The sequence below is a fragment of the Nesoenas mayeri genome (assembly GCF_963082525.1).
Source record: "Nesoenas mayeri genome assembly, chromosome: Z".
In the NCBI taxonomy this organism is placed as follows: Eukaryota; Metazoa; Chordata; class Aves; order Columbiformes; family Columbidae; genus Nesoenas; species Nesoenas mayeri.
The window spans coordinates 40,314,934-40,320,933 of NC_137542.1; positions in this window are offsets into that span (position 1 = coordinate 40,314,934).

The following is a 6,000-nucleotide window of genomic DNA, read 5'->3' on the forward strand; positions in this document are numbered from 1 at the left end:
CTTCCCTTCCCTTCACGTACCTTCCCTTCCCTTCCCTTCCCTTCCCTTCCCGCACCTTCCCTTCCCTTCCCGCACCTTCCCTTCCCTTCCCTTCCCGCACCTTCCCTTCCCTTCCTTTCCCTTCCCTTCCCTTCCCTTCCCTTCCCTTCCCGCACCTTCCCTTCCCGCACCTTCCCTTCCCGCACCTTCCCTTCCCGCACCTTCCCTTCCCTTCCCTTCACCTCCCTTTCCTTCCCTTCCCCCACCTTCTCGCACCTTCCCGCACCTTTCGTTCCCTTCCCGTACCTTCTCGCACCTTCCCGAACCTTCTCGCACCTTCCCTTCCCTTCCCGCACCTTCCCGCACCTTCCCGCACCTTTCTTTCCCTTCCCGCACCTTCCCGCACCTTCCCTTCCCTTTTCACACCTTTCCACCACCTTCCCTTCCCTTCTCTTCCCTTCCCTTCCCGCACCTTCTCTTCCCTTCCCTTCCCTTCCCTTCCCTTCCCTTCCCTTCCCTTCCCTTCCCTTCCCTTCCCTTCCCTTCCCTTCCCTTCCCTTCCCTTCCCTTCCCTTCCCTTCCCTTCCCTTCCCTTCCCGCACCTTCCCTTCCCGCACCTTCCCTTCCCTTTCCTTCCCTTCCCTTCCCTTCCCTTCCCTTCCCTTCTCTTCCCTTCCCTTCCCTTCCCTTCCCTTCCCTTCCCTTCCCTTCCCTTCCCTTCCCGAACCTTTCCGCACCTTTCCGCACCCTTCCCTTCCCTTCCCGCACCTTCCCTTCCCAGAACTTCCCGCACCTTCCCGCACCTTCCCTTCCCACAACTTCCCTTCCCTTCCCTTCCCTTCCCTTACCTTCCCGCACCTTCCCTTCCCTTCCCTTCCCTTCCCTTCCCTTCCCTTCCCTTCCCTTCCCTTCCCTTCCCTTCCCTTCCCTTCCCTTCCCTTCCCTTCCCTTCCCTTCCCTTCCCTTCCCTTCCCTTCCTTCCCTTCCCGCACCTTCCCTTCCCGCACCTTCCCTTCCCGCACCTTCCCGCACCTTCCCGCACCTTCCCTTCCCGCACCTTCCGTTCCCTTCTCTTCCCTTCCCTTCCCGCACCTTCCCTTCCCTTCCCGCACCTTCCCTTCCCTTCCCTTCCCTTCCCACACCTTCCCTTCCCTTCCCTTCCCTTCCCTTCCCTTCCCTTCCCGCACCTTCCCTTCCCGCACCTTCCCTTCCCGCACCTTCCTTCCCTTTCCTTCCCTTCCCTTCCCGCACCTTCCCTACCTTGCCCTTCCCTTCCCTTCCTTTCCCTTCCCTGCCCTTTCCGCACCTTCTCGCACCTTCCTCTCCTACACTTTCCCTTCCCTTCCCTTCTCGCACCTTCCCTTCCCTTCCCTTCCCTTCCCTTCCCTTCCCTTCCCTTCCACTTCCCTTCCCTTCCCTTCCCTTCCCTTCCCTTCCCTTCCCTTCCCTTCCCTTCCCTTCCCTTCCCTTCCCTTCCCTTCCCTTCCCTTCCTGCACCTTCCCTTCCCTTCCCTTCCCTTCCCGCACCTTCCCTTCCTTCCCTTCCCTTCCCTTCCCTTCCCGCACCTTCCCTTCCCTTCCCGCACCTTCCCTTCCCTTCCCTCACCTTCCCTTCCCGCACCTTCTCTTCCCTTCCCGCACCTTCCCTTTCCTTCCCTTCTCGCACCTTCTCGCACCTTCCCGCACCTTCCCTTCCCACACTTTCCCTTCCCTTTCCTTCCCACACCTTTCATTCCCGCAACTTTCCTTCCTTTCTCGCATCTTCGCTTCCCGCACCTTCCCGCACCTTCCCTTCCCTTCCCGCATCTTCCCTTTCCGCACCTTCCCTTCCTGCAACTTCCCTTCTCACACCTTCTCGCACCTTCCCGCACCTTCTCTTCCCTTCCCGCACCTTCCCCCACCTTCCTGCACCTTCCTTTCCCACACTTTCTTGCACATTTCCATCCTGCACCTTCCCACACATTCTCTTCCCGCACTTTTCCTTCCTTTCCCTCACTTTCTCTTCCTTTCCTACAATCTCCCTTCGCGCACCTTCCTTTCCCGCACCTTCCCTTTCCACACCTTGTCGCACCTTCCCTTCCCTTCTCGCACTTTCCCTTCCCTTCCCGCATGTTCCCTTCTCTTCCCTTCCTGCAACTTCCCATCCCTTCCCTTCCCGCACCTTCCTTTCCCACACCTTCCCTTCCCGCACCTTCCCGAACCTTCCTGCACCTTCCTTTCCCGCACCTTCCCGCACCTTCTCTTCCCTTCCCTTCCCTTCTCGTACTTTCCCTTCCCTTCCCGTACTTTCCCTTCCCTTCCCTTCCCTTCCCTTCCCTTCCCTTCCCTTCCCGCACCTTTCCTTCCCTTCCCGCACCTTCCCTTCCCTTCCCCTTCCCTTCCCTTCCTTCCCTTCCTTTCCCTTCCCTTCCCTTCCCTTCCCTTCCCTTCCCTTCCCTTCCTTTCCCGCACCTTTCCTTTCCTTCCCTTCCCTTCCCTTCACTTCCCTTCCCTTCCGTTCCCTTCTCTTCCCGCACCTTCCCGCACCTTCCCTTCCCTTCCTGCACCTTCCCTTCCCTTCCCTTCCCTTCCCTTCCCTTCCCTTCCCTTCCCTTCCCTTCCCTTTCCTTCCCTTCCCTTCCCGCACCTTCCCTTCCCTTCCCTTCTCGCAACTTCCCTTCTCTTCCCTTTTCTTCCTTCCCTTGCCTTCCCTTCCGTTTCCTTCCCTTCCTTTCCCTTCCCGCACCTTCCCTTCCCTTCCCTTTACTTCCCTTCCCTTCCCGCACCTTCCCTTCCCGCATCTTCCCGCACCTTCCCTTCCCTTCCCGCACCTTCCCTTCCCTTCCTTCCCGCACCTTCCCTTCCCTTCCCGCACCTTCCCGTACCCTCCCTTCCCTTCCCTTCACTTCTCGCACCTTCTCTTTCCTTCCCGCACCTTCCCTTCCCGCACCTTCCCTTCCCGCACCTTCCCTTCCTTCCCTTCCCTTCCCGCACCTTCACGCACCTTCCCTTCCCGCACCTTCCCTTCCCTTCCCTTTCCTTCCCGCACCTTCCCTTCCCTTCCCGCACCTTTCATTCCTGCACCTTCTCATCCCGCATCTTCACTTCCCGCACCTTCCCTTCCCTTTCCTTCCCTTCCCGCACCTTCCCGCACCTTCCCTTCCCTTCTCGCACTTTCCCTTCCCTTCCCTTCCCTTCCTTTCCCTTCCCAAACATTCCCTTCCCTTCCCTTCCCGCACCTCCCCTTCCCTTCCCGCACCTTCCCTTCCCTTCCCGCGCTTTCCCTTCCCTTCCCTTCCCGCACTTTCCCTTCCCTTCTCGCACCTTCCCTTCCCTTCCCTTCCCATACCACATCTTCCCGCACCTTCCTTTCCTGCACCTTCCCTTCCCTTCCCACACCTTCCCTTCCCTTCCCTTCCCGCACCTTCCCTTCCCTTCCCTTCCCTTCTCGCAGCTTCCCTTCTCTTCCCGCACCTTCCCTTCCCGCACCTTCCCTTCCCGCACTTTCCCTTCTCACACCTTCCCGCACCTTCCCTTCCCGCACCTTCCTTTGCCTTCCATTCCCGCACCTTCCCTTTCCGCACCTTCCCTTCCCTTCCCGCACCTTCCCTTGCCTTTCTTTCCCTTCCCGCGCCTTCCCTTCCCACCCTTTCCCTTCCCTTCCCTTCCCTTCTCACACTTTCCCTTCCCTTCCCGCAACTTCCCTTCCCTTCCCTTCCCGCACCTTCCCGCACCTTCCCACACCTTCCCTTCCCTTCCCGCACCTTCCCTTCCCTTCCCTTCTCTTCCCTTACCGCACCATCCCTTCCCTTCCCTTCCCTTCCCTTCCCTTCCCTTCCCTTCCCTTCCCTTCCCTTCCCTTCCCTTCCCTTCCCTTCCCTTCCCGCACCTTCCCTTCCCTTCCCTTCCCTTCCCTTCACGTACCTTCCCTTCCCTTCACGTACCTTCCCTTCCCTTCCCTTCACGTACCTTCCCGCACCTTCCCTTCCCTTCCCGCACCTTCCCTTCCCTTCCCTTCCCGCACCTTCTCACACCTTCCCTTCCCTTCCCTTCCCTTCCCTTCCCGCACCTTCCCTTCCCTTCCCTTCCCTTCCCTTCCCTTCCCTTCCCTTCCCTTCCCTTCCCTTCCCTTCCCTTCCCTTCCCGCACCTTCCCTTCCCGCACCTTCCCTTCCCTTCCCTTCCCTTTCCTTCCCTTCCCGCACCTTTCCTTCCCGCACCTTCCCTTCCCTTCCTTTCCCTTCCCGTACCTTCCCACACCTTCCCTTCCCTTCCCTTCCCTTCCCTTCCCTTCCCTTCCCTTCCCTTCCCTTCCCTTCCCTTCCCTTCCCTTCCCTTCCCTTTCCTTCCCTTCCCTTCCCTTCCCTTCCCTTCCCTTCTCTTCCAATCCCTTCCCTTCCCTTCCCTTCCCTTCCCTTCCCGTACCTTCCCGCACCTTCCCGCACCTTCCCTTCCCTTGCCTTTTCTTCCCTTCCCTTCCGTTCCCTTCCCGCACCTTCCCTTCCCTTCCCTTCCCGCACCTTCCCACACCTTCCCTTCCCTTCCCGCACCTTCCCTTCCCTTCCCTTCCCTTCCCGCCCCTTCCCTTTTCTTCCCTTCCCTTCCCTTCCCTTCCCTTCCCTTCCCTTCCCTTCCCACAACTTCCCTTCGCGCACCTTCCTTTCCCGCACCTTCCCTTCCCGCACCTTCCCTTCCCTTCCCGCACCTTCTCTTCCCACACCTTCCCTTCCCTTCCCTTCCCTTCCCTTCCCGCACCTTCTCTTCCCTTTCCTTCCCGCACCTTTCCTTTCCTTCCCTTCCCTTTCCTTCACTTCCCTTCCTTTCCCTTCCCTTCCCTTCCCTTCCCGAACCTTCCCTTCTAATCCCTTCCCTTCCCACACCTTCCCTTCCCACACCTTCCCTTCCCGCACCTTCCCTTCCCACACCTTCCCTTCCCACACTTTCCCTTCCCACACCTTCCTTTCCCCTCCCACACCTTCCCACACCTTTCCACACTTTCCATTCCCTTCCTTTCCCTTCGCTTCCCTTCCCTTCCCTTCCCGCACCTTCCCTTCCGTTCCCTTGCCTTCCCTACGCTTCCCTTTCCGCACCTTCCCTTCCCTTCCCGCACCTTCCATTCCCGCACCTTCCCTTCCTGCACTTTCGCTTCCCTTCCCTTCCCTTCCTGCACCTTCCCTTCCCGCACCTTCCCTTGCCTTCCCTTCCCGCACCTTCCCTTTCCTTCCCTTCCCTTCCCTTTCCTTCCCTTCCCTTCCCTTCCCTTCCCTTCCCGCACCTTCCCGCACCTTCCCGCACCTTCCCGCACCTTCCCGCACCTTCCCGCACCTTCCCGCACCTTCCCTTCCCGCACCTTCCCGCATCTTCCCTTCCCGCAACTTCCCGCACCTTTCCGCATCTTACCTTCCCTTCCCTTCCCTTCCCTTCCTGCACATTCCCTTCCCTTCCCTTCCCTTCCCTTCCCTTCCCTTCCCTTTCCTTCCCTTCCCTTCCCTTCCCTTCCCTTCCCGTCCCTTCACGTACCTTCCCTTCCCTTCCCTTCACGTACCTTCCCGCACCTTCCCTTCCCTTCCCGCACCTTCCCTTCCCTTCCCTTCCCGCACCTTCTCACACCTTCCCTTCCCTTCCCTTCCCTTCCCTTCCCTTCCCTTCCCTTCCCTTCCCTTCCCTTCCCTTCCCTTCCCTTCCCGCACCTTCCCTTCCCTTCCCGCACCTTCCCTTCCCTTCCCGCACCTTCCCTTCCCGCACCTTCCCTTCCCGCACCTTCCCGCACCTTCCCGCACCTTCCCACACCTTCCCTTCCCTTCCCGCACCTTCCCTTCCCTTCCCTTCTCTTCCCTTACCGCACCTTCCCTTCCCTTCCCTTCCCTTCCCTTCCCTTCCCTTCCCTTCCCGCACCTTCCCTTCCCTTCCCTTCCCTTCCCTTCCCGCACCTTCCCTTCCCTTCCCTTCCCTTCCCTTCCCTTCCCTTCCCTTCCCTTCCCTTCACGTACCTTCCCTTCCCTTCCCTTCCCTTCCCTTCCCGCACCTTCCCTTCCCTTCCCGC